We start from the raw sequence: 12,500 nt of genomic DNA on the forward strand, positions 1-12,500 counted from the left end.
CGATGAGCATTAAGACAATATAAGCGCAAAGCTGCACTTTAATTATGAATGGTGACACCCACAGACGTCATCACCAAATATAAATCAGAGGTGAGACTTTCTCATACAGAGCAGTTGGCCTGTGCATTATAGGCTTTACATTATAGAGAAATTACAGATGAACCTAGACTGCAGTATAGTCAGTTTTCCTAACTGATAAACAGCTCTCGTTAATAGTTCAGCATGCTTTCACTTTTGTATTTTACATGAAACGCACATTTACCGGTAGAATGACCTCACGCCGGCGAAGCAGTGGCACAGTAGGTAGTGCTGTTGCATCACAGCAAGATGGTCGCTGGGTTGTTGGTTCGATCCTCGGCTCTGTTGGCGTTTCTGTGCGGGTGCTCCGGTTTCCCCCACAGTCCAAACACATGCGGTACAGGTGAATTGAGTAGGCTAAATTGTTCGTAGTGTATGAGTGTGTGTGTGAGTGTTTGTAGATGGGTTGTGGCTGGAAGGGCATTCGCTGTGTAAAATACACGCTGGATAAGTTGGTGGTTCATTCCGCTGTGGCGACCCCGGATTAATAAAGGGACTAAGTCGACAAGAAAATTAATGAATGAATGAATAAATGACCTCCTGCCTACTCATAATTCTCTCTTCATATTAGTATACATGACTATGACAAATCCATAATACACTGTGATACAGCCGGGCTTGGATCTTATCACTTTCTCACTACAATCGATCTACTCCAAAGTTTGTTTCAATCAAGCCAAGACCACCTCATTTAGACGATCTCGGACCGATTGTTTTGGCACAAATCCGAGTGTGATTGCTAGATGCACATATGCCAAACTAACTGGGCAAACAAGACCGGTTCAGAGACAAAAGTCTAGGTGTGAAGCACCCTTAGAGTCAGTTGCGTCGCTCCATGGTGCATTTGCTATTTACATAGTGAACTTTGTAAGTGTAGAAGCTGAACGCTTCATCAGCAAGAACACAGTTAAATAGAGCATCTGCAGCGTGAGGATAAAGAACGAGCCTCCTCTATTCAGCCTCTTTACTTTATTCCTTTACTTTACTCCTTTACTTTGGTGGAGTGAGGAAACGGTGGAAACTCACTCCACTGAACACATCCATCAGCCCACAGATTTAATTTCCTTTGTTAGGCGCAAAGATTTGCTTCAAAACTATTTCAAAATTCAGTTCTGATCTCCAGCAAAGGAATAAATGAACAATAATAATGAAGTGTGCTCAGAAAACTGAGTTATATCCAAACACACGTCCTGTTCTTATCCACATATGCTGATGCAGACGCCTCCAAAACCCCACAGCTGGACACATCTACACTTGTGTTTAATAAAGCAAGTATAAATCTGCAGATAATCAATAATACTGATCATAATAATCACATTATACAGATGCAGATGGTCATCACTAAACTGAAGAAGCCCCCGGGGTGAAGAAGGCATGGAGGCAGTGGTGAAAATCATCATTTCTGGATCATTTTAATCCTTTAATTGTTTTCATCTGTAGAGATATTTGTGTGTTGCTGATCATCCTGTGTGTGTTCAGCATTTGGACCTGCATATGTGCATAACTAACACACTCTGCTGGACTCTAGAGCAGCTCTTAGTTGGTCAATGGTGCTGTTGGTCTATTTTAGCTCCTCAGAATAGCAGCGCTCCAACAATGCACCTTAACACATCTCCTCTATAGACCAGCACCCATGAGTTCACAGAGTGACAGAAATAGATTTACTATTTAACCAACGGTGAAAATTACAGTTGCGCTGGTCTGAAAATAGCAGCAAATCACGCCAAACACATCTTGCGCCTTATGCCCTGGGTAAGAAAAGCTTGTTTTCAGTGTTGTGCTGTTTCCTTCGTTCTTTTGTGTATTTTGGGCCACTCGTTCACACATGATAAAACTCTCAGAATTTGATTTTGTCTCATAATCATAATAATGAGGACGGATTTAGTTGTAGGTGTGTTATTCGTGTCTGGAGTCGCAGGCTGTGCTGGAGGTTCGGGTTAACAGCGCGCTCCACTGGATGAAGCTGAATCAGTGTCAGCGAGAGGTTATATTGGTTATATATTATATTCTTTATTTGTCATCGAGTTCTGTCAGGCCTTTCCGCTCCCAATTCTTCCTGCGGCTTTCATTTCCCGCCGCTCTCAGAAAATTCATTCCAGAGACTTTAACCTCAACAATACCTTAATGAATCAGTGGTGAGCCGGGCGGATTTACGGGGTCAAATCACCTCACAAACACACACTTCAGAAGCTTTTTGTGCGCGCCGATAAGCCCACATCAGTATTAAGCCCTGGATATGAGCCGGAGGTCACTGATGCACGCTTCAGGATCAACCCCATAAGTTTTCCAATGGCCAGAAGATAAATCCTGCTTTTAAAGAGCGAGCCCAAAGCCCCAGGATGAGTCTCAGGGATGGAGAGACGCCCGCGATGGTCATTCTGCGGTGGGAAATATTGAGGGCATTCGCTGCCGGGGTCAATAATCATATGTTATACGTGTCTGAAGGAGAGATCTAGAGCACTCCATCATCATCCTGTCAGCTCACATAACAATAATACAGTTTTGTGTCTACAGCACTTTCTCTACATAATATGCCGAAGCCAAAACGAGCAAATATCAAAGACAACATCAGTGTTTGCTGTCTGTTCTTTTAATAACTACTTATTTAAAATGAGCTGAGACAACTTGATCTTTAATCCACTTAAATGTGGAAGAACTAATAGGTTAACTTAATTTTTTCCATGTCCCAACACAAAGGTTCAATCAAAGAATGATGTTTGCTGATTGATCAAACGACTTATTTAAAATCAACTGAAACACCACACGGTGGCGCTGTGGTCAGCACTGTCGCCTCACAGTAAGAAGGTCTCTGGTTTGAGCTTCAGCTGGGTCAGTTGGCGTTTCTGTGTGGAGTTTGCATGTTCTCCCTGTGTTGTTGTGGGTTTCCTCCGGGTGCTCCGGTTTCCCCCACAGTCCAAACACATGCGCTATAGTGCTGAAAATATGCTGAAATAGTTGCCGGTTCATTCCACTGTGGTGACCTCTGATAAATAAGGGACTAGGAAGGAAAGAGAATGAATGAAACACAAAGACTACTGAGTTATTTTGGGTGGGACAATCTTCAATCCACTTAAATGAGTTGAAATAATTGAGTTAACTTAATTCCTTCATGTTTTCCCAACACAAAGCAATTGTGTAGAACTCAGTTATTATTTTTACAATGCTGGATACTCAAATATAAAAACAGATAAAAGCAAATACAGAAGACAAAATAAACAGGAAATGCTAACAAATACTGGAAGAACACAAACACACTTTAAGCAATGTTATTATGAACACTCTGTTTTTAATACACGTTCACGTCATGTGGCATTTACTAAAGCTGTACAAACTACAAAATAGAAACGACATGTTAATAATCTAGGCTTTCAGTAGACAAAACCAATGTTCATTCACACTGCAGCAATGCTTTTCTTTGAGTTTTTGTCTGGTTTCTAATGCAAATATTTAAATATTCTTAAATCAAGACGCATTTTCTAGACAAGAATACAATTTTGTGTTGCTTTCAGAAAAAAATGAAAAAAATAAGTGAGTTTTTCCCTGAAACAAGCAGAATAATCAGCCAACATAATCAGGGCTGGAGTGGGACTCCTTTTTAGCTCTGGAGTTTCAAGCCTTAGACCGGCCCACCTCAGTCGACGACTGACTATATTAAAATAACGTTATTTCCAATTCAGTTTCTAATGACACTAACCAGCCTGATCTCACGAGAAAACGTAAGTATTTTACGTTTTGCCAGTTTAGTGGCTAATTCGTACGAATTCGTACGATTTCAGTCGTACGAAATGATACGATTTTAAAAAGGAGGCGTGGCACCTAACCCCACCCCTAACCCCAACCGTCATTGGGGGAAAAGCAAATCGTACTAAATTGTACGAATTAGATCGTACGAATTCATACGAATTAGCCACTAAATGAAAAAGTTACGAATTGCCGTGAGATTGTGTTGCACTAACACGTTTTTTTCAAGGACACAGCTGCTTTAGAGCTTCAAATGTTTTTCATAAATATGAGAACATTAGTTCTTTATAGATATCCAGTCCTTTGTAACGGTCGTCAGCATCACACACACACACACACACACACACACACACACACACAAAATTGTACCCCTACATAAGTTACCCAAACAGTATTATTTGTCTTAACACTAAATAAAAAATAAATAAATAAAAAATAAATGATCCTGCTGAGGATCGAACTCGGATCGGCGGCGTAATAACGCTGCGTGCTAACCACTAGACCAGGGGTGTCAAACTCAATTCCTGGAGGGCTGAAGCCCTGCACAGTTTAGTTCCAACCCTGCTCCAACACACTTACCTGTAGGTTTCAAACAAGCCTGAAGGACTCAATGAGTTTGATCAGGTGTGTTTAATTAGGGTTGGAACTAAACTGTGCAGAGCTGCGGCCCTCTAGGAACTGAGTTTGACACCTGTGATCTAGACCAAGACGGCATGTCTTGATGTCTATTCTTTTTCTCACTTTTTTAGATTTCTGATATTTTAGAAGTTCTGTCAGATTTATTATGTAGTGAATCATCTGATTTTCATTGAGCAGGTGTAATATTCATTAATATAAGGTGCCGCTATTTGGAATTATAACTTAGTTACATCATCATTAACCTAGAGCTGCGGCAAAATAATGAATAAAAATAGTGAGGCTATGGTCAAATTAATAAATAAATAAATAAAGTGCAACTTCTGAGAGTGCAAGCAGCTTGGGACACCGGCCCTCGCAGCCAAAAAACGGACCGGCCCACCGGGATTTCTCCCAGTGCTCCTGATTAGCCATCCGGGCCTGAACATAATAAGTGTGGTATGAATGGTAATCTTATTTAAAAGTTAAATGTTTTATTCTGCTCCTCCATTGTCCGGTTATTCTGTTGTTTTAACTCTCCTCATTTTGACTGATTATTTCTGCAATTTTAGATATCTGCATAAGAAACAAGTGAGAGATGCAGTATAACAGGCATTATTGCAGTTTTTCCCTTCATTGCACGTCATTTAAGTGTGTATTTTGTTATGCTTTACCTGTGTTCGTATCTGTAGAAAACAGCGCCGGTGCACATTTTCAAAGAGCTTAAAATCTGGACTTTAGCAGCACTTCCTTCAGCCAAGCTGCACATTTGTATTCACGCCTGTGCTCTGATGACATGCACCAGACTTTAAACTTTTCCTCCTATCTACAGTGTATATAATGTGAGAAACTGCACACTTAACGTAATCCTCCTGCTGTCTGAATAATGTGTTTTTCACAGGTTTCTGAGGACTATCTCAGATGGACTTTAAAGGGCAGCTGTTATGCAGAAATGATGTTTATGCAGGGTTTAAACCCAGTTGTGTGTGTGTGTGTGTGTGTGTGTGTGTACGTGTGTGTGTGTGTGTGTGTGTGTGTGTGTGTGTGTGTGTGTGTGTGTGTGTCAGCAGTGTGTGAGTATCTCTAGCAGCCTCTAATGGTCAACATGAACTAATTGTGTTTGTTCTAATCAGACTTGATGCAGAAACACTTTGATTGACATTCTCCCTTTGTACGTGTCATCAGAGGGGGAAAGCCCCGCCCACTAGTGTCCATCTCTCCATCTCATTAGCATAAACAGCAGCCTTGAGTGAGAAGCAGCCGTCTGTCCATTAGAGTTTTGATTATGATGTTTTATTGACGCACAGGTGTCTGTAGCTCCGCCCTCTTCTAAATAGAACACAGTCTGATTTGCATTTAAGGTGACAGTCACCAAATCACCACAATTAGGATCACAGCCTGAAAGGGTCAGCTTCAGAGAGCTGGAGAACATCATCTGTGTGCTGTTCTCAGCTGAAACGCCTCTACACTCTACAGACAGCAGATATCTTGTAAAACAGGCAGATTAGGTCTCGTTTAAGTTCTGCAGTGAGGTGTTGAGTATTTTTCATAACAAATGCAGGAGCTGAGTGTTTTCTGATTGAATCTCCATGAGGTTTGATTGTTGTTCTGCCAGCCGGACGACTGATGATCTCCTTCTGTAATGAATTGATCAGTGAGTGAACATGTGACTGAATGCATCAGATAATGACAGGAGAGACTCACTCAAGAGCTTTACTGCTGTTATTCACTATAGAAGAGCTGTGGAAACGTCATTAAAGCAGACTAAACATTTAATAAAGCTTAATAAATGCAGAAATCACTCCCCGTCTGACCTGCAGATACCACATGAATCAGGCAGGTCCATTCACATCACTCCCGGACCTGATCCCAACTTAAAGGACTGATAGCTCCACCCAAAATGACTGATAGCCCCGCCTTAAATGACTGATATCCCCATCCTAAAGGACTGATAGCTCCGCCCTTATTAAATGACAGCCGTGCAATACATGTCTGATAGCTCTACTGTAAAAGACTGATAGACACACCCTGAATGACTTGTAGCCCCGCCCTAATGCCTGATTCACAACACTTCAACACTTCCCATTCACTTTGAATGAGTGATGTCAAGCATTGCCGAACTGAACTGTGGGTCTGTCGGCGTAGCTTCAGTGGCGTTGCTCAATTAAGAAGTTGAGAATTTCTCAACTTTCAAGCACCAATGGAAGCGCCAGCCAATCAGATCACTTTGTGTAAATACCTCAGCTCAGACAGTAGCTGGTTGCAGATTCATTTCATTGGCTGACGCTGCTATGACGATCACGTCGACCCCAACTTCAGACACGCCCTCCGTCATGCATTGACGCTGTACCTGTGTGAATTGGGTGTTAAGGACTGAGAGCCCTGCCATACATGTCTGAGAGCTCCACCTTAAAGGACTTATAGCCCCACCTTAAATGTCTGATAACCCCGCCCTAAATGTCTGATAGCTTCACCCTAAATGACTGATAACTCCACCCTAAAGACATGATAGCTCCGCCCTAAATGTCTGATAAACCCACCCTAAACGTCTGATAACCCCGCCCTAAATGTCTGATAGCCCCGCTCTAAATGTCTGATAGCCCTGCTCTAAATAGCTGATAGCCTGCCCTAAATGACTGATAGGCCCTCCCTAAATGGCTGATACCCCCGCCCTAAATGGCTGATAGCCCCGCCCTAAATGACTGATAGCCCCGCCCTAAATGGCTGATACCCCCGCCCTAAATGGCTGATAGCCCCGCCTTATATGGCTGATAGCACTACTCTATATGACTGATAGGTCCACCCTAAAGGACTGATAGCCCCACCCTAAATGACTAATAACCTGCACTCTAAAGGAGTTATAGCCCGCTCTAAATGATTGATAACAACGCCCTAAAGGACTGATAGCCCCCCCTTATATGACTGATAGCCCCACCCTAAAGGACTGATAACCCCACCCTATATGACTGATAGCCTCACCTATATGACTGATAGCCTCACCTATATGACTGATAGCCTCACCTATATGACTGATAGCCTCACCTATATGACTGATAGCCTCACCTATATGACTGATAGCCCTGCTCTATATAACTCATAGCCCGGCCCCGGCCCCCATAGGACTGATAGCTCCACCCAGTATTACTCATTGCCCAGCCCCATATCAGAGATAAAGACAGCAGGTTTTGAGGGCGAGAGGTTATGATTATTGATTAAACAATTATAAAGGCTAATACATATTTAGAAAATATTGAAGTGCACATGAAAAGCATTATTAAATAAAGCTAAAACTAAGACGAGCACGTTTAAACCTCATGGCCAATTTAAACCGTAATGACTCCACACAGCTCCATCTGAACACCCCTGCTGGAGCTTTACTAGAACCGGCTTCACTGACTGAATGTGCATGAACATCACCTGGATTAAACCACTCAAGAGAATCAACAGGGGGTGTTCATTCTGCTCAACTCTCCATCAGTGCCGGCGCTTTGTGTGCAGATTGACAGCTCATAGAGTCTCAGTGTTAATCTCAGTGTTGATCGTGTGTGTGTGTGTGTGTGTGTGTGTGTGAGGCATCTCAAAGGTCAATCTCTGAGTGCTGACAGTGATGGACAATATAATATACAGCTCAGACTCACTGCATTACAGCGCATAATACACAAGATGCATTATGATACAAAAACTGTCTGTTCAGGGCGAAAAACTACACACACCCGATTACGCACAGACACACTCACATACACACACAAACACAAACTGCCTAATAAGCCTTATTACATTAAATATGCATTTCATCTGATCAAACAAATCAATGTGTGCACATGTATGTGTGTGTGCGTGTGTGAGTGTGTGTGTGTGTGTGTGAAGTGACTGACTGAAGCCAATTTTGTGCTGCGCTTTATTTTGAAGGGATGAAGAGTGTTTGTTTGAGGTTTGTTTTCTTGAACTTTAACCTTTCGGTACAGATATTTCCTACATTAATCAAGCGTGTGGACTGATCATATTGGATTTACCTGTTTTTTGGGATTGCTTAGGTTGAGTCAGACAGGTCTGAGGTGAGATGCTCATTCTGGAGTGTGTTTTGTCTGTTTTTCAGGTGTGTTTTGGATTATTGACTTTGGCTTGTTGTCTGGATGTTGATTTGATTTGCTCATGTTGCTTCTGTTGGTCATGCTGTGTCAGACTAATGACAAAATTATCTAAAAGAATTTATAAAATGAATTATATGATCTCAAAAATGGTCTAAAAGTGCATAAAATTTATTAAATGATTTTAAAAATTGTCTTAAAAATGCATAAAATTAGTTATATGATTTTGAAAAAGGTGTTAAAATGCATAAAATGAATGACCTGATCTCAAAAATCATCCTTAAATGTATAAAACTGGTTATATGATCTTAAAAATTATCTTAAAATGCATAAAATTGGTTATATGATCTCAAAAATAATCTAAAAGTGAATAAAACTTATTATACGATTTCAAAAATTGTCTTAAAAATGCATAAAATCAGTTATATGATGTAAAAAATGATCTTAAAATGCAAAAAATTAATGATCTGATTTCCATAAAGGTGTTAAAATGCATAAAATGAGTTATATGATCTCAAAAATGTTCTAAAATGAAAAATGTAAAATCATTTTACAGTGATGTTCATTAATGTGCATTGACCTTGTAAACATAATAAACAGAAATAAACTACATAAAAAAGGCTTGAAATGAATTATATGATCTCAGAATCGATCTCAAAAATGCATAAAATGAATTCATACATAAAATCTATATAAATATATAAATAAAAGAGTAAAAATAAAGGAGTTGCAGGTGCCAGAGTCTTTAATCATCCACAAATCATCTACCGGCTCTATTATTAGTGGATATCTGCTTTGTGGATCATGTATTCAGTTTTCAGTGTGGACTCCTCACCCCAGCGCTCTCCAACAGTGATGTGTGTTCTGTACATGACTGATCCTGCAGAACACACATGTGTGTGTGTCAGATGAAGATTTCACAGTCATTTCAATCATCTTATTCATTCAGAAGATGCTGCGCTCTAAACCTGCCGGAACTACTTTAGCTGAGCCTTTATCTGACAATAACCAAACACCTGAGAGTGACCAGCAGCCAATCAGAGTCCAGCACTCAGTAGAGGCGTGGTATAGAGTGTGATGAAGTGTGTGTGTGTGTGTGTGTGTGTTAAGAGCAGTGCATGTTTATTGTGTACACATGTAGAGATGTTTGTTATTGTGTCTCTACAACTGACTGAACACTCAAATACCATGTTCTCCTCCTTCACTGGTGACATTAGGTCTGAGTCACACAGACACACACACACACCCTGGTCTTTCTGTGTGTGTGTGTGTGCATCAGTATTCTTGTGCGCGCTCCTCTTGGCATTTACTCTCTCCAGCAGCGCAGTGTCCGTTTGTCACACACGCTGCTCTGCATACTGATCCTCGACTCCTATACACCCTCACACACACACACACACACACACCAGCGCACGCGTTTGACCCCGACACACACCTCTATCATCCAGCCGTCTGCTGCTCCCAGATGCCCAGCTGCAGCGACACGGATAGACCAGTGTTACACACACACACACACACACACACACACACACACACATACACACACATGCTCACAGAGACACCGACAGATGCACAGACTCACAGACAAACACACACACAAACCCTAATCAACACACACTGATACAGACATGCACACACACACACACAAATTGATTTATAGACACACACACCCTTATATATGCTCACACCCTGATACATACACACTCACACACTGATAAAGCACATACTCATACATGCATATATATCACATACATGCTTTACACACTGATAAACATGCGCACACACATACATACACACACATATTGACACACACACTGATACACACACAAACGCACACACACTAATACACTCACACACAAACGCACACACATTAATACACACACAGATTGATACACACAAATGCTCACACACACACACACACAGATTGATACACACACAAATGCACACACACAGATTGATACACACACTGATACACACACAAACACACACACATCAAAACACACAGAGATTGATACACACACACACACACACACACACACATTGATACACACACTGATACACACAGATGCACACACACAGATTGATGCAAACACTGATACACACAAACGCACACACATCAATACACACACAGATTGATACACACACAGATGCACACACACAGATTGATACACACACTGATACACACACAAACACGCACAGATTGATACACACACTAATACACACACAAACGCACACACACAGGTTGATACAAACACACACACATCAATACACACACAGATTGATACACACACACACTGATACACACTGATACATACAGACTCTCATGAACACACATACTCGCATTAATGAACACACACACACACACACACGCGCGCACACTCACTCATGTAGACACAAATAGACACTCGCTTACTGACACACACACCAAATATAAAGCACTGAGTCACACACACAAACACATGCTTATAGACACAGACAGACACACACACACATCGACACTTACACTTGCACACACTCATGTAGACACAAACACACACTCTACAGACATACTAACGTAGATGCACACTCACACACACTCTGCACACACATGCAGACACAGACATTCTCTCTCTCTCTCTCTCTCTCTCACACACACACACACACACACACACACACACACACACACACAGATTGATACGCACAAATGCACACACACAGATTGATACACACACTGATACACACACAAACACACACACATCAATACAAACAGATTGATACACACACACAAATGCACACATACACAGATTGATACACACCCTGATACACACACAGATGCACAGACACAGATTGATGCACACACTGATACACACACAAACACGCACAGATTGATACACACTCTGATGTGCACACATACAGATAGATACACACACTAATACACACACAAACGCACACACACAAGTTGATACACACAAACACACACACATCAATACACACACAGATTGATACACACACTGATACACACTGATACATACAGACTCGCATGAACACACATACTCGCATTAATGAACACACACACACACACAAACATGCAATCAACGAACACACACACACACACACACACTCACACACACACACACACACACACACACACACACACACACGCACACTCACTCGTGTAGACACAAATAGACATTCACTTACTGACACACACATCAAATATAAAGCACTGAGTCACACACACACACACACGCTTATAGACACAGACAGACACACAAACACACAACGACACTTACACTTGCACACACTCATGTAGACACAAACACACACTCTACAGACATATTAACGTAGATGCACACTCACACACACTCTGCACACACATGCAGACACAGACATTCTCTCTCTCTCTCTCACACACACACACACACACACACACACACACACACACACACACAGATTGAGACACACACTGATACACACACAAACACACACACATCAATACAAACAGATTGATACACACACACAAATGCACACATACACAGATTGATGCACACACTGATACACACACAAACGCACGCACAGATTGATACACACACAGATACACAAACAAACACGCACAGATTGATACACACTCTGATGTGCACACACACAGATTGATAAACACACTAATACACACACAAACACACACACACAAGTTGATACACACTAACACACACATCAATAAACACACAGATTGATACACACACACTGATACACACTGATACAAACAGACTCGCATGAACACACATACTCGCATTAATGAACACACACACACACAAACATGCAATCAACGAACACACACACACACTCACTCATGTAGACACAAATAGACACTCGCTTACTGACACACACACCAAATATAAAGCACTGAGTCACACACACACACACATGCTTATAGACACAGACAGACACACACATCGACACTTACACTTGCACACACTCATGTAGACACAAACACACACT

The 12,500-nt window shown here is 41.4% G+C and overlaps 1 protein-coding gene across 10 annotated transcripts in view; it reads left to right on the forward strand.

The window, feature by feature from the left end:
• Positions 1-12,500, forward strand: part of dcc (DCC netrin 1 receptor) — a 402,326-nt gene that overhangs the window by 124,669 nt on the left and 265,157 nt on the right. Inside the window, exon 1 of one of the 10 annotated variants that reach the window (XM_073950895.1) lies at positions 8,340-8,489. The gene's annotated coding sequence lies outside the window, so the exon portion shown is untranslated. 10 annotated transcript variants of the gene reach the window in all.

This window comes from Danio rerio, chromosome 5, assembly GCF_049306965.1.
Source record: "Danio rerio strain Tuebingen ecotype United States chromosome 5, GRCz12tu, whole genome shotgun sequence".
In the NCBI taxonomy this organism is placed as follows: Eukaryota; Metazoa; Chordata; class Actinopteri; order Cypriniformes; family Danionidae; genus Danio; species Danio rerio.